The sequence below is a fragment of the Loxodonta africana genome, unplaced genomic scaffold (assembly GCF_030014295.1).
Source record: "Loxodonta africana isolate mLoxAfr1 unplaced genomic scaffold, mLoxAfr1.hap2 scaffold_166, whole genome shotgun sequence".
Lineage (NCBI taxonomy): Eukaryota > Metazoa > Chordata > Mammalia > Proboscidea > Elephantidae > Loxodonta > Loxodonta africana.
In genome coordinates, this window is record NW_026974914.1 from 394,289 (window position 1) to 416,799 (window position 22,511).

Here is a 22,511-nt window from a genome sequence, read left to right on the forward strand (position 1 = left end):
GGGGGTGCTGCGCAGACAGGGGTGCCCAAGGGAGGCACAATATAGTCATTCTGCAGCAGGTCTAGTCCTTCTGCATAAGAATTAGAATGCTTCTGTCAATGCATAATAGTTTACATGCAGGACATAAACAAAGTGACTGAAGGACAAAGTCAAATAGTAAACCAAGCCACTCCCTGTCAATCCTTACCTGAGAGGGTCTTCATGAAGACTTCCGGGGATGGAGAAGGACACAGTAAACGCTGATTTATTTTACCTCTTCCTTCCTCAAGAAACAGGAACTGGTGTTAAGACGTCAGGTGTCAAGCCCCAAACTCCTCTTCTGGTCTGTATTTAAGCTGTATAATAAAACTGGGATCAGGCAATCAGCCGTGAGCAGACAGACCCAGAGTATTCCCAGTGCCCCACATCTTTGAGCTCCAGTGAGATCCTGTTCTTAGTCACTAGATTAGCAGAGGAGCTGAAAGACTGAAATTCCGTGTTTTAAGGCAACTTGGGCTTCAAACAGTCACATATTGCTAAAGTCGTATTTCTCTGTGTTAATTTATGATCCTTAACTCAAATCTGGAGTTTGGAGCTCATTTTGATAACTCCTCATTAGTCTGCATAGACTAGAGTCTGCTCACAGTCAGTGATGACAATGGAGGAAACAAAGTCCCTAGCCCAGAGGAGGGACTGCTCCCCATATTTGGGGCAATGCCCCTGGGAAGCATCGGCGAGGTGCACTTTGGCCTCTGTGGCTTTGCCTTCTGCTCCTGGAATTGCACCCTGGGGGCCTCCATATGCAGACCCAGAGTCCGTGGGTGACCACAACTCCCCCGTTCTGGGTCATCGTCCGGACACACGTTGCGATATGCTTTCTGCCCTCCTTTCCAGCATAAGCGCTGCGATCACAAGTGGCAGAACCAGTTCTCAGGTCCAGACCCTAGACCTTGCCCTCCTTGGCCTTAGGCTTCCCTAGTCCTGGTGGAACCTGCAAGCCTGGCGGATGCGAGGTTAGCACCCGGCTGGGTGGGCTTGGGCCTGTCTCAAAAGGCTCATGGCGCACTCAGGTTCCTCCTCCTTGGAGCCTGTGGGCTTGCAGTGGGCAGCCCGGCATCTCGTGCCTCCCTTGGGAGCCCTCTCTGAGCAGCAGCTCCCCTCCCCCTCCCCCGCCAACCACCCAACAGTCGCACTGCCTGCTTTCTGCTTCTAGAAGCGTGTTCTTTTGATGTACACATGCAGCACACACAGAAGCTCAGTTGGATTACAGACTTGAACCTGAAACGCACAACTTTAAAACTACTAGACGGGGGGGGGAGGTTATTGGCAGTGAAAAAAGCAAAAAAAAAAAAAATAAGAAAGAGAACAATTACAAAAAAAGTATTAGAAGACTGTATCCTCACATTATGGACTCAAGAAAGTTGCGGATAAACAACCGCGTAGATAGCATACTGTTGTCTCTTTGCAAATAAGTCTTAAATGAGGGAATTTGGTACCGGGAAGAGTTGCAGAGCCTGACTTTGGGGAAATCTGGGATTGATGAATTGCCTTGCATGAGGCTACAAGCCCTGATAATCAATATTTGAAGATGAGATTCGAGCAACCTAGAACATGCATCAGAATTTTTTCTAAGTAAATTAGCACCAGAAGATGCCTTTAACCACTAAATAAAATGGGTCAGTAGTTCAAGATCTCCCTAAAAAGAAAACGGCAGACCTAGATCGTTTCCAGTCAGGTTCCAGCAAACATGCAAGAAACAGTCATTTTAATCTTGTACATAGTCAACAGAGATTAGAAAACCATGAGATACTCCCCTAACTTGATCCTTAAGGCTAGTTTAAAAATGATAACAAATTAGAGAAGGATGGTAGAAGAAGAGTTAGAGGACAAGCACACTCAGTAACTGAGATGCAAAACTCTACGTAAGATGCCAGCAAAGGAAATCCAGCAAAGTATAAACCACGTAACATGCCATGATCATGTAGGCATACAAATTTGAGTGAACGTTAAAGATTTAGTAATTTCATTCACCACATGCATAGGTGAAAGAAGAGAAGACATATGCTCACCTCAAGAGATGGGGGCAAAGCAGGTTGATAAAATCCAATCACATGGAGAGATAAGGACTAGGAGCAAATATGGAACAGAAAAGGAGTTCCCGAACGTGGAAAACTACAACTAGCATGATAGTTCATGGTGACGTGTGGGACATTCTCTTTAAAATTAATAAACAATAAAATAAGGGTGCTTCTATCATTACTTTTATTAAACATTGAACACCGGAAGTGTAAGCTAGTACAAAAAGAGAAAAAGTATAACTGCTATTCATAGATTATAGGACTGTCTCCATTGAAAACTGTAGAAAATACCGGAATTAATAGTAATCATAAATAAAAAATAAATTGAAATTTCAATGCATCAGCATCAAGCTGACTCTGTCATAGCTCTTAGGTGAAAGCAAAGGACACTGATAGGGAAAGAGCAGGTTCGGGTGGTCTAGACCAAGGAGGGAAGAAAATTATTCTGCACTGGGCTGAACTTATAAGAACGGGTCTTATGTGTGTTAGTTACCTAGTCCCTCCATAACAAAAAATAACACAACTGGATGGCTTTAAAGAACAGAAATTTATTTTCTCACAGTTTAGCAGGTGGTCGTTCGAATTCAGGGCATGGCTGTAGTGGGAGGTCCTTCCTTGTCTACCTCAGCTTCTAGTAGATGCCAGCAATCATTTGTGTTCCTGGCCTTCTAGAAGCATCTGTCTTCTTTGTCTGTCTTCCTTTTCACCTGTTTGAGTCTGTGTGTATTCTGCTCCTTTTATAACTAAGAAGAGTTAGGCTTAGGACCCACCCTACATTGGTATGACCTCATTCACATAATAAAAGCAGGCCCCCTCTTTCCTAACAAGGTCAGATTTACAGGTACAGGGGTTAGGATTTCCACAGACATTTTGGAGGGACACAATTCAATCCCTAACAGTCGACTTACCAGATATTCTGGATTGAGAGTACTCGCATGAACAGCTGAGAGTGGTTCCAATTCTTTGCTACATTCGTTGGCTGAAACTTGTCTCAATGGTCACCCAAAGGAATGCTAGAGCAATTTATTGTGTAGGACCTGGCCAACCATTCCTAATCAAGTCCATTGTGTGGAAAAACACACAATCCCATCACCAAAGCCTTGAGAAATTCATGGATAAGAAAAGAATGGTGGTTGGAACCAAGAATTGTTTCATAGCCTAGATAACATGGTACAGGTGTTAGATATTCACATGGAGATGTCAGGTAATAAAACTTCACCCCACATGGGGATGTCAAGGATAATACCAACAGCTAATGTTCATTGAGTACCTACACTGGTGCCAGGCACTCCTGTGCTTTTTCTTTCATGTTTGCTTTTCATGATGGCCATATGAGGAATGTATCATTATAATGCCTAAAGAGGTCAATACAGAGAGCTAGGCTCACATTTGAATATATGAGTCTGGACCCAGGAGGAGTTTGAATGGATGGAGGTATAAACCTCACGTCCTTAGCTACAAATAGACAGCAGTAAACTCACTGAGGCATCCTAGAGAGAGGGTGTCAATAGAGAGAGGAACAGGCACCAAGCCCAAGGGTACTCGGGTATCTAGAAGCCTGCCAGGTGAACAGCAGCCAACAAGCCTCTCTGAAGTCCAGTGTGGTTCCTGGAGGGTTGTCTGTCCTTGCTCTCAGCTGCATTTCCCCAGTGCCCCTCCCACCTGCACTGGGTTGTCCCCTTCATGAGGACAGGGGCAGTGTGTACCTTTCACCACTGTATCTGCATAACATAGACTACTTCTGGCCCATGGAATATACTGACTGAATGAAAAATAAACGATAAGTACGTAAAATCCTTCGTAGTTGATACCTTGGGATACATTAAGGAGCTTCATGAGTAAGAGGGAGAAAAACTGATCAGGGCTGCTTCTGAGACCATCTCTTAGGCGTAAAGAGTGTTAAACAATAATTAAACAAAGAGATTTAATGGCAGAGATGTATGTTAAAAAGATGTAAGTATACGTTGAAGATTACTAGAAACATGCACATTTATTATTGCAACTATAGTTCAAATTGTTAAAAAAAATATACTACATGCACACAGAATATTATAAAGTAATTTAATGCTCTCATTAAAAAAAACAAAAAAAATTATCATGAGAAAAGACTAATGATGAATGAAAATATCAGGATATAATATCCGTGTTAATATACATAAATGTGTGTGCTAATACACACATAAAACCAGTTGCCATTGAGTCAGTTCTGATTCATGATGACACCAGCGTGCCAGAGTAGAACTGTACTCCATAGGGGTTTCAATGGCTGAGTTTTCGGAAGTAGACTGCCAGACCTCTCTTTCATAGCAATTCTGGGTGGACCTGAACTCCAACTTTCTGTCAGCAGCTCAAGATATTAACCATTTGCACCAACCAGAGACTCTAACACACATACATGCCAATGTAAGTAAGATAACAGACATATCGGAACGTTAGTAATTTATTCTATGCATTACGTATGTTTTCTTGTTATTTATTGCATACTTTCCCATTGCTTCCAAGTTTTTGAGGAATAGAATGTACTTCTGGAAAAATTCATGAGAGATTTTTAAGTAATGAAATAATCAACAGAAACAGAATGAGTAAATCTGTGGCAAGGCAGCCCATGAACCCAAGATTACAGTAACACTGGTATGAAAAGCAGAATTGTGGAGTCCTGAAGCTCAGTGGTCCCATGCATGCATCAGGAAAGAGGGAAGAGCAAATAAACAAGGAGAAAATACAGTGAGCCAGAGGAGTGGGAGCCCTCTGTTGTGGGCACAGTTTTCTCATGAAACTTTAGATGGACACAATGGGTGGGATTATCCACTTCCATCACACAAACATTTTTATTACCCTTGATTTTAACGGAACTATGTTATAAAAACAAATGATAAAATAAAGTATAATAAAAGAATAAATCTCATAGTGGACTACTATCATTTTCCCCAGCCACTGAGGAGGGCAGGAAACACACACGGGAAAGAAGATGGAGCAGTGTGAAGAATCATGCTTAGTGAGGAGGGGAGTGTTTCTGAGACAGGCCTTACTTGCTACCACCTAGGGAAGCAGGCAGCCGTGCAGAACCAACTGGAAGAAATGGCACATTATTTCTGAGACCTACTCCAGCTCATAACAAATTATGGATAACATGGGGAAGAATGAGATTTCCAGGACACTTAATTGTTCTCAGGAGAAACGTGTACACAGAAAAAGAGGCAGTCATCTAAACAGAACAAGGAATACTGCATGGTTTAAAGTCAAGAAAGGTGTGCATCTCCATTGTATCCTTTCACCATACCTATTCGACCTGTATGCTGAGCAAATAATCCGAGAAGCTGGACTGTCTGAAGAAGAATAAGGCGTCAGGATTGGAGGAAGACTCATTAATAACCTGAGATATGCAGATGATACAATCTCGCTTGTTGAAAGTGAAGAGGCCTTAAAGCATTTACTGAAGAAAATCAAAGACTACAGACCAACAGCCTAACAACAGGACCAATAAGCAACATCAGGACAACGGAGAAAATGTTGACATCACTAAGGGCTTCATTTTACTTGGATCCACAATAAACACCCATGGAAGCAGCAGTCAAGAAATCAAATGACACGTTGCATTGGGCAAATCTGCTGCCAGAGACCTCTTTAAAGTGTTCAAACGCACAGATGTCACCTTGAAAACTAATGTGCCCCTGACTCAAGCCATGGTGTTTTCGGTCACCTCATACGCACACGAAAGGTGGGCAATGAATAAGGAAGACTAAAGAAAAATTGAAGGCACTGAATTACGGTATTTGCAAAGAATATTGAATATACCACGGACTGCCAAAAGAATGAACAAATCTGTCTTGAAAGAAGTACAGCCAGAATATTCCTTAGAAGCAAGAATGGCGAGGCTTCATCTCACATATTTTGGACATGTTGTCAGGAGAGATCGGTCCCTGGAGAAGAAAGTCATACTTGGTAACAAGTGGCCACAACAATCGGCTCAAACATAACAACGACTGTGAAGGCGACGATAGGTAGTTTAACATACATTTTGACCCATACGAATTAAAATTTAAACAATTATTTCATGCCTTTTTGTAGCGGTTTCAGAATATACAATTAAAATAAATGTAAACAATTAATAGAAAAAATCTCTGAAAATAAAATTTAATTTTTTTAAGTCACTGCTCCATACCCCAAATCTAAATGGCTTGATATAAAGCACTGGTCTTTGTGATTCACAAAAAGCAGGTGCCAATTCCTGAACAAGAACTGAAGTGACAGGAGAAACTCCCCATGCTGTTAGAGCCCTGAGTGTGGGCCCTAATCCAATAATCTGTCCTCATTAATTCCTTTTCATTTCATCTCTGTGCAAGAGGGGAGGGAGAAGGTGAGAGAGGGTTACATGTGCCTATTCTGTTCTTTAGCATCTAGTTCACTGCCAGGAACAAGTATTCATAAGAGGCTACAAAACATTAAAGTACAAATAAGGAGGAAAACCTCCTAGTATATATATGTATTAGGTGGCACAAAGAGTTAAGTGCTCAGCTACTAACTGAAAGGTTGGCAGTTTAAATCCACTCAGTTGCCTTGGAAGAAAGGCCTGGCAATCTACCTCCAAATGGTCACAGCTATTGAAAACCGTATGGAGGGCAGTCCTACTCTGAAAACTCACGGGGTCGTCATGAGTGAAAATCTCCTCAACGGCAACTGGATTGGTAATCTATATATGGCATAAATGTTGGGAAAATTAGCTTCTGAACATATACACGGCATACAGAATACACTGCACATTAGTATTATGTGCCAAAACCCACTGTCATCAAGTCGATTCTAACTCATAGTGACCCCAAAGGACAGAGTAAAACTGCCACATAGGGTTTCCAAGGCTGTAAGTCTTCACTGAAGCAAGCTGCCACATCTGTCTCCTGCAGAGAGGCTGGTGGGTTCGAACCACTGACCTTTCAGTTAGCAGCCAAGTTCTTTAGCCACACAGCCACTAGGGCTCACTGCTGTCATGTACAGTGATTACATAAGCAAATTCTGAAACAAACTGCCTGGGTTTAAATCCTAACTCAATCTATCAGCTGGTTGATCTGGGCACGTTACTTTACCTCTCACTGCCTCAGTTTCCCATTTCTAAAATGGGTCTTATTCAAAAGGTTGTTACGCAGGTTAAATAAAACACACAAGGCACTTAGAAAAAGGCCTTACACACAGAATGAACACAATAAATGTTAGCTTTCATAATTATTAAGGGAATACAAACAGCTTAGTTGAAGAAACTTCCATCGAGAAATAGTTGCGTTCCAAAATTCATGTGTAAAGTCATTTACATCAACTGTTAAAGTTGTATGTTTAGATTCAAGTGATTACTGAGGTGTGTTATGATCTTGAACAGAGTTCAGGGGACTATACAGGCTGACTCTGCATGCCCTTCTCCTGCACATCCATTCCATCTCCCTTGGAGCCCAGACATCATGTTATCAATTAAACCCCTCCCACACTGGTGGTGTACTGTTTAAGAGCTACAGCTGCTAACCAAAAGGTCATCAGTTCAAATCCACCAGGCGCTCCTTGGAAAGTCTATGGCACAGTTCCGCTCTGCCCTATTGGGCCGCTATGAGTTGGAATAGACTCAGTGGCAATGGGTTTTTAATGGGTATGAGTTAACTGTTCAGTGCTTAAAGACATATCAAAAGCAACCACGAACACAAAAGTATAGTAAAAAGTTCTTATTTCAGAATAGCAAAACCTTTTTCTAACACAGTGGTGTATTAGGGTGGACTGTGTATCAAGAGGAGGCCTGGTGGCATAGTGGTTAAGAGCTCAGCTGCTAACCAAAAGGTCAGCAGTTCGAATCCACCAACTAGTCTTTGGAAACTCTATGAGGTAGTTCTACTCTATGCTATAGGGTCTCTATGAGTTAATATCAACTAGGGTCTGTATGGGTTGGAATCAACTTGATGGTGACAAGTTTGATTTGGTTTGGATTAAATTATGACCCTAAAAAATGTGTGTCTCAACTTGGTTAGGCCATGATTCCCACTATTGCATAGTTGTCCTTCATTTTGTGATTGTAATTTTACTGTAAGAGGATTAGGGTGGGATTGTAACACCACCCTCACTCAGGTCACCTTTCCCTGAGGTGTGGCCTGCACCACCTTTTATCTCGCAAGAGGTAAAAGGAAAGGGAAGCAAGCGGAGAGTTGGGGTCCTCAGACTATCAAGAAAGCAGCACCAGGAGCAGAGCATGTCCTCTGGACCCAGGGTCCCTGCACCTGAGAAGCTCCTTGACCATGGGAAGGCTAAGGACAAGGACCTTCTTCCAGAGCCGAAAGAGAGAGAAAACTTTCCCTTAGAGCTGATGCCTTGGACTATTCGCCTACTTTAATGTGAGGTATTAAATTTCTCTTGGTTAAAGCCATCCACTCATGGTATTTCTGTTATGGCAGCACTAGATGATGAAGACAGTGGGTAAAGGTGGAAGAGGTGGATGAAGGACAAAAAAAGAAAAATGGACAACAAGAGAAATATAAGAATTCAGAGAACTGTGAAAATTTAATTCCTGAATATACTTTCTTTCTCCTCCCTGTAACTGTAAGGACTTTTCTCATATACAGCATATATAAGTAAATCCTTGCAATATTTAAAACACTTAGATTTTTGTAAAACTCATTCTCTGAAAACTCATGGTGGCCCCATTAATTTGTGGCTTAAAAACAACTCAGAACTAAAAAGAAACATAAATAAATAAATAAAGGCGCTGCTGTCATTTGCGGGTGATGTTCTTTTCCTGTTATCCACAACCCACACACTTGGGAGTTAATTTTCCAGGGTCAGTGTTCATAGACCATCCTCTTTCTCTTACCACCACCCCACCACCCTTAATTATTTAGAAAAGGCAGGGCCAGTCAGTGCTCCAAACATCAAGATTTCTCTCCAAAATGCCAACTCGCACTTGGGGAGCAGGCTACATTCTCAGCTATCAGCAATTCCACTAGCCCGTGCAGATAAGGAACATGTCTCCACTGAACTGTTCGTTGTAATTAAAAAAAAAAAAAGTAAAAAACTGTTTCTTAAAACCAGAAAAAAAACAAAAAAAACAGGCATTTCCCTATTACCCACCCACCCCACTCTCCCACACCGAGTGCTCCCCTCACCACACACACACTCAAATATTTCCTACCAAGGGTGTGTCCCAAGCACGGGGTCTGGCTCCACTCTTCTTTTACACCCCTTGGAGGCCTCTGGAGAAACCATACCTTTGGTTGGCAATTCCCTGAACCCTGCCTATTCAAGCTGGCACTTATTCAAAAAGGCAGGTGAGTCTTCAAGTCAGGTTTTTAAAAGGAGTTTAAGAGGAGCCAGGTGATATGCCTACTCACCCTCAAGTTTCTCAAAGGTAATAATTTCTTGAGATGTGTACAATGTCTCAACTATGGGTTAATTAAATCCCTTAGGATGGTGGGCATAGGAAAATCCTCCATCTCAATGCCCCCCACTTTGAAAAAAAAGAGGGGGAATCTCCAAAATCACAAATTTGAATTTCTACATACTTGATTGAACTAAGGAGTAAGTTCCTCATGTGTGTTATTCTTGGTTTGAGCCTGGTGGTGCAGTGGTTAAGAGCTCAGCTGCTAACCAAAAGGTCTGCTGTTTGAATCCAACAGCTGCTCCTTAGAAACCGTATGGGGTAGTTCTACTCCGTCCTAGAGGGTTGCTAAGAGTCAGAATTCACTGGATGGCAATTGGTTTGTTTGTTTTTCAATCTTTGGCTGAAAGGTAGACTTTGTTATCAATTTATTAAATCAACTGGTAATTTGCTGGATATTTCTCGTACAGGAACTTATGATGTCTTCAAATCCAGCTAATCAGGTTTAGGGAGAGAGAAACTTCTCTACCTTAGCCTCCCTGCCACTCCCACACCTTTTTCATTGATTTCCATGCCCTGTTTAAGTAACATCATTCATTACTTCTCACTATCTAGGTTATCTGAGCCAATTCATGGCAGTCAATTCCACCTGAGCCCTAGGATACCCTCATTTTACATACTCTGCCCTGTTGTTCCTTCACAAATGGCTGACCTCACATCTCCCCTTGAATGTCTACTAGGCATCTCAAACTTAATGTGGTTCAAATAAAATTCTTCGTCCAAGTGTCTTATCTACCTCCCAGTCTTCCTTATCTCAGCAAATGTTCTCACTATCGTCTGGGTTGTTCAGGACAAAAACCTAGAAATCATCCTTGATTTCTCTCCTTTATTCAAATCTTGTATCCAATCCATTGACACATATTCTGGACTCTTGGCGCTACCTTAAAATAAATCCTGACTCTATCCACTTCTCACTACCTCCACCTTACAGCCACCATCATCTCTTGGTTAAAACTGGACTCCATGCCACCGATCTTCCCTCTTACAGTCTACATAACAGCATCACCTCAGTGGCTTCTCATGGCAATTAGGAAAAATTCCCAAATCCTTCCCATGGTCTTTCATGATGCGGGGCTTGCCCACCATACTAACCTCATTTCCTAACAGTCTTCCCTCGGTTCACTCCACACTAGCCATGACTTATTTCCTGAGCTTCCTCAAAACATGCCAGAACACTTGGTTATTTAAGGGCCTCAGAAACAACTCTTTCCTTTATTGGCAATATCCTCCCTCCAGAACTTCATACAGCTATTCTCTCCTTTGATATAGGTCAGTTATCTCCTCAAATATCCTGATCCCATAAGCCTTTACTAACTATTAATCTAAAACAGCTCACCCCACTCATTCCCTCACATGCAACTCTGTCTTATTTTCAAAATATTTAGCTCTCCTTGACATTTTTTGTTAATTATTACCTGTAAATGTATTTTTTGTGGTTGAGAATATATGCAGCAAAACATACACCAACTCAACAGTTTCTACCTGTACAATTTAACGACACTGGTTACATTCAAGTTGTGCAACCATTCTTACCCTCCTTTTCTGAGTAGTTCCTCTGTCATTAGCATAAACCCACTGCTCCTTAAGGTTCCTATCTAATCTTTTCAGTAGCTGTTGTCAATCTGATGCCATATAGACAGTTCTTAAAAGAGCATATGCTCAAGGTAGACCATTTTTATTAGTTAAGTAGCTAATGTTCTGGAGCCCTCGTGGCACAGTGGTTAAGTGATACGGTAGCCAAGCAAAAGAAGAGCAGTTTGAATCCACCACCTACACCTTGGAAACTCTATGGGGCAGTGCTATTCTGTCCTACAGGGTCTCTGAGTCGGAATCAACTCAACAGCAACAGTATGGTGTTTCCTTTTTTATACTTCAGTTTTAAGATGATTCAACGGAATGCTTTTGGTGTAATGTTTAAAGATTATCTCACGGCAATAGTTTCAGGAGTTCATTCACCCTCAATGGCTCCAAAAAGTCTAGGGTTCATGAGAATTTGAAATTCTGTTCTGCATTTTCCCCCTTTTGATCAGGGCTTTTCTATGGACTCTTTGATCAAAATGTTCAGCGACAGTAGCCGGGAACCTTCTGGTTCTTCTGGTCTCATGGCATGCTAGATGTTCTTTTAAAAAACATGAGTGGATGCTGGAGGTTATCAAATACTTATTTTATTACACCTATTAGTATAATCACATTTATTTTTCCTGTACATATGGCAAATTATACTGATTCATTTTTGAATGTTAAACTAACCTTGAATTCTTGGGATAGACCGAACTTGGTCATAATATATTCTTCTTTAGAGTATTGCTGGATTTGTTTTGCCTATTTCTTTTTATATTTTGCATCTATGTTCATCAGTGACATTGGCCTGTAATTTTCCCATCTTGTGCTGCTCTTGTCAGGTTTTGGTATCAATATTCATTCTACAAGCTTTATAAAATGAGTTTGGGTATATATTTCATTTTATATTGAAGAATTTGTGAAGTATTTCTTGAATATTTGGCAGAATTTGCAGGAAAAGCCATCTGACATGAAGTTTTCTTTTTGAGAATAGTTTGAGCTCCAATTCAATTCTATTAACAATTGTGGAATTACTTTTGCTTCCTGTTTCTTCTTGAATCGTTGTTATTAACTTACATGGTATGATACGTTTGCCTACTTTACCTAAATTTGCAAATTTATTAGCTAATATGGTTCATAACATTCTCACATTATCTTTAAGTTCTGCAAGATCTGTAGTCATTTTCTTTCTAATTCCTGATATTCGTTATTTATACCTTCATTCTTTTTCACTTGATCAATCTTGCCTAAAGTTTCTCAATTTTACTAGCATTTTCTAAGAATCAACTTTAGTCTTCGTTGATCGTCTTTTGCATGTATCCAATCATTAATAGAAACAAAAATTCCTATGAATGTTTGTTTCTGTTTTTTTCCCAACATTTTGAATGGATGTTTAACTCACTTATTTTTCAAAATTTGTTCTTTCCAATTATATTTTTCAGGCTATAAGTTTCCTATTTTATATTGTCTGTACTGCACCAATTTTTATATGCACTATGTTCATAATTGTTCACTTCAAAATATATTCTAATTTTCATTATGATGTCTTTTCTAACGCCTAGTATTTTAAAATATCCAAGCACATGGAGATTTTGTATTTTCTTTTTCTAAGATTTTTTTTTTAATTATGCTGTACTTACACAGTATCCTCTATATTATTGCAGACTCTTGAAATTTGTTGAGACTTGCTTTATAACACAGTATACAGTTAATTTTTATAAACACTATGTATATGCATGAGATGAATGTATATTCTTTAGTGGTTAGATAATGCACACACATACACATATATCAATTTGGTATTTTTATACATGTTAAATCTTCTGTATCCTTGACAATTTATGGACTTCTATGTTTCTGAGGGGTGTGTTAAAAATCTATTATGATGCATGATGTCAAAAGGAGCCCCAGTAGTGCAGTGGTTAAGCACTCAGCTGTTAAATCTTTTGATTTGATCCACCAACTATTCCACAGGAGAAAGATATGACAGTTTCCTTCCATAAAGATTACAGCCTTAGAAACCCTTTGGAGAAGTTCTACTCCATCCTATAGTCACTATGAGTCAGAACTGACTCAACAGCACATAAGAAAAAAGGTATGATGTGATGGAAACTGAGCAGTACAAAGGTATAAGAATTGGTCCTACCTCCAGGGTCAAAGGATGAAGGACAGAGAAAACAGCAGAGACATCCAAAAGCTTGGAAAAAAGGGGGCTGAGAGGACAATGGTTGGTGGTTTAAGGGCTTTGAAGGGCTACCACATATACTGAGGAATCTGGAGTGCAATATTCTTGCCTAAGGATGAAGACATGCTCATAAAGATCCTGACAAAGCTTTAGGCTTGCACCTCTGGCTGATCTTTGGGCTCCACGGGGGCAGGAAGTGAAGGCTAAGGCAGAGTTTTAGGGGCTCTTGCTTAGCACTGAAAGAACACCCCAGTTCAGAGCCAATCTGCAAAGACTGGGATAATGTTACTTTTTCTTTTTGGCTACAAGTATTTAAAGAAATCACTGTCAGGTCATGAACTGACTGCTGTCATAACAGAACAGAACTTCAGTGTCCACACATGAGAAGACATACAATCTTTGCAGAAATAGTTTGGAAACATCACTAAGCAAATGGATGACTGGCCCTCAACAATTAAAAAAAAAAAAAGCAAACCCTAATGACTGGAGGGAATCTGATTTCCAGAGTTACATTATAATATTTAAGATATCCAGTTTTCAACACACTATTTTAAGTCATAAAAGGAAAAAGAAAAGGATGGTTCATTTGTTAAGAAGAAAGAAAGAAGAGAATGAACAGAAAGCATCCCTAAGGAAACACAGATACTGGGATTACTAGACAAAGATTTTAAACCAATTGTCTTAAATTTCCTCAAAGAGCTCAAGAAACCATAGACAAAAAAAAAAAGGAAACCAAAAGAAGAATGTATGAACCAGTAGAAAATATTAATAAAGAAATATTATACAAAAGAACCAAATAGAAATTATAGAGCTGAAAAGTAGAATAGCTGAAATAAAATTTTCATTAGAGGAGCTCAACAGCAGATTTGAGCAAGAAAGCAGGAAAATGTAAACTTGAAAAAGCACAACTGAAATTGTTCTAACTGAGGAGCATAAAGGAAAAAGAATGAAGAGAATGAACAGAGCCTAAGGGACCTGCGGGACAACATCAAGCATACCAATATACTCATTAAGGAGTCCCAGAAAGGAAAGAAAGATGAAAGGACAGAAAGAATATTTGAAAACGTAATGACTGGAAGTTTCCCAAATGTCATCTAGATATCCAAGAAGCTCAATAAACTCAAATGACAATAAATACATAGATATCCACAGAGAGACATAATCAAAATGTCAAAAGACGAAGACAGAAACTTGAAAGTAGCAAGAGATAAGTGACCCCTAATGTACAAGAAGAGAGTCTCAACAAGTTTAACTGTTGATTTTTCATCAGACACCATTGAGATGAGAAAATAGTGGGATGATGTATTTAAGATACTGGAAAAAAAATACAGAAACAAAACTATGAACCAAGATGTCAATATCTAGCAAAATTATCTTTCAAAAATGAAGGCGAAATTAAGACATGCCCAGATACACAAAACCTGAGGGAGTATGTTAGCAGCAGAACTGCCTTATGAGAAATGCTACAGGGAATCATCCTGGCTGGCATGGAAGGACACTAGACAGTAACTGGAAGCCATAAAAAGAAACAAAGACTCCGTAAAGGTAACTACTTAGATAAAACAAAGTCAGTAATATTTTTATATCACGCCTCTCTTTTTTTCATATATGATTTAAAGCACGAATGCATAAAAATACTTACACATCTCTCTTAATGGACACACAATGTATAAAGATGCAATTTTTGTATCAGCAACGTAAGTAGGGGAGGTAATTGAGCTGAATAAAAGCAGAATTTTCTATACTGTTGAAGCTAAATTTGTATTAATTAAAAGAAGATTGTTATAAATATAAGATATTAATTGTAATCCTCATGCTCACCACTAAGAAGTTAAAAAATATAAGGAAAGGAAACAAGGAGAGGATCAAAATTGTACACTTGAAAAAAAATCATTCAAACACAAAAGTGGACAGTAGTGAAGAAAATGAGAAACAAAATACGTATATCACCTACTATTACAAAGTAGAAGATATAAGTCCTTCCTTATCATTAATCGCTTTAAATATAAATAGATTAAATTCACAATTGGGATCATTAAAGTTGTGTGTCAACTTTGTTGGACCATGATTCTCAGTGCTTTGGCAGTTATGATGTAGTTTAGCAGTCGTAAAACGATGCAATCACTTCCATGATGAGATGTGATATAATGTGATTACCTCCATGATGGGATCTGCTGTGAGTAGCCAATCAGATGTAAGGGAGTTTCCTCAGGGGTGTGGACTGCATCCAATATAGGTGGACTTTCTGGCAAGGCTCTTGAGCTTTTGCTCACTCTGAATCCTGCAGCTGTCTCCTCTTCATCTGATCTCAAGTTTTTGGGACTTGAACTCTCAGCTTACCTTCCAATTTTGGGATTCATCAGCCTCCGCAGTCTGTGAGCCGCGGCCTGCCAGCTTACCTGCCGATCTTGAGATTTGTCAGCCTTTGCAGCCTGTGAGCCACAGACCTGTTGTATGACCTGCAGATCTTGAGTTCTGCAGTCCCTGCATCTATGTGAGTCAGGAGAAGCCACCAGCCTGACCCATGGACTTGAGACTTACCAGCCTCTACAGCCTCGGGAACCATTTCCTTGATATAAATCTATTTATATATAAATACATACATATATATATCTCACTGGTTTTGCTTCTCTAGAGAACTCAGCCTAAGATACCAATTAAAAGACAAACACTGGCAGAATGAATAAAAAAATCATTTGATTGCTATCAAGCTGATCTGACTCATGGTGACCCCTCGCCCCATGTGTGTCAGAGTAGTAGTGACACACAAGTGTGTCAGTTCAACGGCTAATTTTTCAAAAGTAGATCGCCAAGCCTTTCTTCCGAAGTGCCTCTGGGTGGACTCAAACCTCCAACATTTTGGTTAGCAGCTGAATGCATTAACCGTTTGCACCTCCCAAGGACTCTATGTTTATTTCTGTATTACTTGTCTTTATACTATATACATACACACACACATAGACATCCATGAGTGGTTCATACAGATGCTTTGGACTTCGACTAGCAGGGCTCTATTAATTATTGATAGAAAAGTACTGATACCAATTACAAATGCGTATTTGTCCATTTCCCCTTTCAGATTTATTAGTTTTTGTATTTTGGAGCCCTGTTGTTAAATATGTACACATTTAGGATGGTTTTATCTTTTTGGAGAAGTGAACCTTTATTTTGTTATGTCCCTACCTATTCCCAATAATACTCCTTTTTCTGAAGTATAATTTGTCTGATATTAATATAGTACTGCAGTAGAACTGGATAATTTTCAACCATTTCAAGAGGTAGCATAAGATCAAGAACTGATGGTATAAAAGGAAGAAATCGAAGCTGCATTGAAGGCATTGGTGAAAAAACTATCCTCTCTCCACCATCTTCACTAACCCTGACACCAACTGTCCCTCACACAGCACTCCCTACTTCTCTGCTGGGTTCAATAATTCATTGCAACGGCCACACAGAGCTCACAGTCCATATTCATGATTATGGGGTTTATTAGGGAAGTAACAGTTATAACTCAGGCTCAAAGATACTCAGAATACAGTTCTTCTATTAGGACAGCCTCTTCCCTCCTGTGCTCATAGGTGTGCCTCTGCCTGGCCTTGGGACTCTCTCCAAAGGCACTCAGCTTTCCTTCTCCATGGGCCATCATCTCCTATACCCGGGTCCCTGTTGCTTGGTCTCTCCTGCCATGGCATCTTACCGTCTTCAGGGTTACAGCTTCCTCTCTCTATCTCAGTCTCCTGCTTCTAGGAGCTTCTCAGTGCAGGGATCTCAGGTCCATAATATATGCTCAGCTCCTGGCTGTTCTTCCTTGATGGGAGTTGAATCCTCCTCTTTGCTCTGGAACTGGTTCTCTTTGAAGGGAAAACTAAACAATCCCCTTGGTGAGCCACAATTACCCTATCACACAGTCCTGCCCAAGTACCAGGGTAGATGTTATAAGACCATGGCTAGAAAGGCCACACAAAGTAAACAATCACATCACAGTACCTTGGACTCGTTTTTCGAGTGAAGTATCAAAAATCCCATCAGAACGGATTGGTAAAGAACATAATCAATAGCAAGAACATTTTCATAATTATGTTTTCTGTATTTGGAAGAAATCTATAGCACTATTCTTATTTTGCCAATTCACAGGGATCACAGAGATTAGTGGTAGATATTGCAGTACCAGAAAACTCTCTGGTGAAACAGTCTGTGAGCAGTTTTACAAACACGGATATTCCACCAGAGTCAAAAGAATGACGTTACATTAATCATCAAAGAGAACATTTCAAGATCTAGCCTGAAGTACAATGTTGTCACTGATAGGCTAATATCCATACACTTATAAGGAAGACCAGTTTATATGACTATTCAAATTTATGCACCAACCACCAATGCCAAAGACAAAGAAATTGAAGATTTTAAACAACTTCTGCAGTCTGAGATTGATCAAACGTGCAATCAAGATGCATTGATAATTACTGGTCATTAGAATGTTAAAGTTGGAAACAAAGAAGGAAAAGTAGTTGAAAAATACAGCATTGCTGATAGAAATGATGCCAGAAATCTCATGAAAAAAGTTTGCAAGACCAGTGACTCATCCACTGCAAATATTTTTTTTCACCAACATAAACGGCAGCTATACACGTGGACTTTACCAGTTGGAATACACAGGAATCAAACTGACTACATCTGTGGAAAGAGAAGATGGGAAAACTCATATCATCAGTCGGAACAAGGCCAGGGATCGATTGTGAAACAGACTATCAATTGCTCATATGGGAGTTCAAGTTGAAACGGAAGAAAAGTAGAATAAGTCAAAAAGGGCCAAAGTATGACCTTGAGTATATCTCACCTGTATTTAGAGACCACCTCAAGAATAGATTTTATGTGTTAAACACTAATGACTGAAGACCAGGTGAGTTGTGGAATGACATCAAGGACATCACACATGAAGAAAGCAAGAGGTCCTTTAAAAGACAGGAAAGAAAGAAAAGACCATAATGGATGTCGGAAGAGACTCTGAACGTTGCTCTTGAATGTCGAGTAGCTAAAGGGAAAGGAAGAAATGACGAAGTAATAGAGCTGAACAGAAGATTTCAAAGGGTGGCTTGAGAAGAAAAAGTATTATAATGACATGTGTAAAGATCTGGGGATGAATAACCAAAACGGAAGAACACACTCAGCATTTCTCAAGCTGAAAGAACTGAAGAAAAAATTCAACCCTTGAGTTGCAATACTGAAGGATTCTACGGGTATAATATTAAATGACGCAGGAAGCATCAAAAGAAGATGAAAGTAATACCCACAGTCACTATGCCAAAAAGAATTGGTCGACCTTCCACCATTTCAGGAAGTAGCATATGATCAGAAACCGATGATACTGAAGGAAGAAGTCCATGCTGCACTGAAGGAATTGGTGAGAAAAAAAAGCCTCCGAGAACTGATGGAATACCAACTGAGATGTTTCACCAAATGGATGCAGCACTGGAATCGCTCACTTGTCTAATCCCAAGAAATTTGGAATACAGCTACCTGGCCTACGAACTGGAAAGGATCCATATTTATGCCGATTCCTAAGAAAGGTGATCCAACCAAATGTGGAAATTATCAAACAATATCATTAATATCACATGCAAGTAATATTCTGCTAAAAATCATGCAAAAGCAGCTGCAGCAGTACATTGACAGGGAACTGCCAGAAATTTAAGCAGGATTCAGAAGAGGACATGGAAGGAGGGATATCACAGCTGATGTCATATTGATTCTGGCCGAAAGCAGAGAATACCAGAAAGATGTTTAAACCTGTGTTTTATTGACTATGCAAAGGCATTTGACTGCTTGGGTAATAACAAATTATGGATAACATTGCAAAGAGTGGGAATTCCAGAACACTTAATTGTGCTGATGAGGAACCTGATCAAGAGGTAGACGTTCAAACAGAAAAAGGTGATACTGCGTGGTTTAAAGTCAGGAAAGGTGTGTATCAGGGTTGTATTCTTTTACAATACTTATTTAATCTGCAAATAATCTGAGAAGCTGGACTTTACCAAGAACACGACATCAGGATTGGAGGAAGACTCACTAACAACCTGCATTTTGCAGATGACACAACCCTGCTTGCTAAAAGATAAGAGGACTTGAAGCACTTAATGATGAAGATCAAAGACCGCGGCCTTCAGTAGAGATTGCACCTCAACATAAAGAAAACAAAAATCCTCACAACTGGACCAATGAGCAACATCATGATCAACGGAGAAAAGACTGAAGTTGTCAAGGATTTCATTTTATTTGGATCCACAATCGACACCCATGGAAACAGCAGTTAAGAAATCAAAAGATGCACTGACATCAGGCAAATCGGCCCAAAAGACCTCCAAAGTGTTGAAAAGCAAAGACATCACCTTGAAAACTAAGATGCAACCGATCCAAGCCAAGGTGTTTTCAGTGGCCTCGTATGTGTGGGAAAGCTGGCTGATGAATAAGGAAGACCGTAGAAGAATTGATGCCTTTTAATTGTGTTGGTGAAGAATTCTGAATATACCATGAACTGCCAAAAGAAGGAAAAAATCTATCCTGAAAGAAGTATAACGAGAATGTACCCTAGCCTAGAAGCAAAGATGGCTGGCTAGACTACATCCTACAATACTTTGGACCTGTTTTCAGAAGGAATTAGTCCATGGAGAAGGATATCATGTACTATTTCTTTGGACTATCTAAGACCTCAAGAACAAAATCTCATGGTCCAAATTAACATTTTTACTTACTAATTTTCAAATGTAGCCCTGGTGGAACAGTGGTTAAGAGCTTGGCTGAAACTAAAAGGTCTCAACCAGCCTCTCCTTAGAAACCCTACTGTGCAGTTCTATTCTGTCCAATAGGGTCACTGTTAGTTAAAATTTAATCCACAGCAATGAGTTATTTAATTTTCAAATATAAATTTTTTTGTGTTAATATCTAAATTCTAAAGTAAATTTTATTTTATAAACTTCCGGTTTTATAAATTTATTTTCTATTATTCAAATTTATTGTTATGGTAGAATCAAATTTAAAAAGTGACATTAATTTTCAATCCAGGCAAAATGAAACGGCAATAACTAAGTGCTGTACAAAAATGGAAGCCTGCAGAAGATAAAAAGAAAATGATCTGTGAATCCCTAAAGACTATTCCAAAATTCGTTTTTAGAATGTAATAAATCAGCAGAGACTTCTTGCATTAAAGGTACGTGCTTAATGGGTGGAAATCATCTTACTAGTACCACTAGTGCTGAAATTAACGATGGCAATACAAATATAACAGAATTTGTTCCAAATTCTGCAACTATTTCTTGCTGTAGTAAAAAAAAAAAAGAAATTAGTAATGATCTAGAAAGTGAAACTAAGAGTATTAAATTGTCACATCTGCAGACCCCATAAATAACAGAAATGCAGATCCTGCCTTGTGGAATAATTTTCTTCCAATGAAGTAAATTACTGGATCAAAAGAGGCCCAAGTGATTGTCAACATCACATTTGTCCACTTGTAAATTTGTGTTGAAAATTTCTGGACGGTAAACAAACTTCTGTAGCCAGAATTTTTTCTAGAGTGCAATGTTAATGATGAAAATTATAAGAGGGAGTGGCTACTGCAATCTCCATCAGTCAGCTCTGTGTATTGTTTTGTTTGCAAACCTACTAACCAAACAAACAAACCCGTCATCCTCATTTAATTCTCGAATTGTTACAGATGAATTTAGCAATTGGTGCAAATTGAATAGGATCGGTAAACATGAAAATAGTTCAATTCACAGAGATTATGTTATCATATTTAAACCAAACACATTGTTCTGGCTTAATTTATGAACTGGAATCACAAATTAATGAACATCAGTATTGAAAAGCCATTTTGTAATGTGTCTTTGTTTTCCTAACAATCACTGAATGTGGACTATCTTCGTGAAAAAGAAATGAAGTCTTTGGGTCCCCACGAAATGGAAAATTTTAAAGTTGGCTTCAACTTGTTGCTCATTTGATCTATTTTTAACGAGTCACATCTCAAAATACGGTAACACAGGAAAGGGCAATCCATCCTATAATTCTAAAATAATGTGTAAAAAATTTATAATCTTGATAAGTGATGAAGTTCAATCAACCACTGTCAGTGAAATAAGTATAGCTCGATATTTTATTTTGTCTGTGGATTCCACTTCTGAGCCTTCTCATACAGGCCAGCTAAGTATTGTTTAAAGATCCATATCTCCAACAGACAGAAAACCTGTGTGGTGATTTATCACATTTGCTAGCTTAAAAAATCTAAAAAATCATACTAGTAAAGACATTGTGAAGCAAGTGTTTCACTAATTATGTGAAGTTTGCAAAATTGATTTTTCTAAGTGCAGAGACCAATCCTGTGACAATGCTGCCATTACGTCACTGCATTATAAAGGCATGCGACAGAAAATTCTGGAATGAAATTAATATGCCCTTTTCATACCAAGGTGCTGCACATTCACTTAATTTTGTAGGATGTATCACAATAGATTTTTTTTGTCCAAAAGCAATTGATATTTTTTCTAATATTCAGTTACTTTACAAATTTTTTGCCACCTCTATTCACTGATGAGCTGTTCTTAAAACACATTCAGGCAATGATTGAGCATTAAAATGTCTAATACACATTGGGAAGCACATGCTATAGCAACAAGTACAATTCTAGGTGCCACACAGAATATTGCTGAAGACCAGATACAAAAAGGAAACACCAAAACAGAAGCTAAAATCATCGCTGCCTTAGTCATCTAGTGCTGCCATAACAGATACCATAAGCGGATGGCTTTAACAAAGAGAAATTTATTTTCTCACAGTCTAAAAAAAAAAAAAAAAGGTTACAATTCAGGACGTCAGCTCCAGGGGAAGGTTTTCTCTCTCTGTTGATTCTGGAAGAAGGTCCTTGTCCTCCATCTTCCCATGGTCAAGGAGCTTCTCAGGCGCAGGGACCCCGGGTCCAAAGGACATGCTCTGCTCTTGGTAGTATGAGGTCCCCAACTCTCTTTCCTTTCATCTCCTGAGAGATAAAAGGTGGTACAGGCCACACCCTAGGGAAACTCCCTGTATCTCGGATCAGGGAGGTGTTAAAATCCCACCCTAATCCTCTCAACATAGAATTACCATCACAAAATGGAGGACAACCTCACATGGCCTATCCAAGTTGATACACACATTTTGGGGGGACATAATTCAATCCATGACATTATACCCTTTGGCCCCCACCCCAAATCACATTCTTGCAAATGGAAAACATATTCATCCCATCACAAACCAAAACCAAACCCACTGCCGTCCAGTT

General features: G+C 39.3%; 1 long non-coding RNA gene across 1 annotated transcript in view; it reads right to left on the minus strand.

Annotated features, from left to right (window-relative positions):
* Nucleotides 1-17,728, minus strand: part of LOC135229215 (uncharacterized) — a 29,084-nt gene extending 11,356 nt beyond the window's left edge. Inside the window, exon 1 of the long non-coding RNA XR_010319998.1 lies at nucleotides 188-17,728. This is a non-coding gene — a long non-coding RNA (uncharacterized LOC135229215). The remainder of the gene's footprint in view (nucleotides 1-187) is intronic.
* Nucleotides 17,729-22,511: the final 4,783 nt, after the last annotated feature.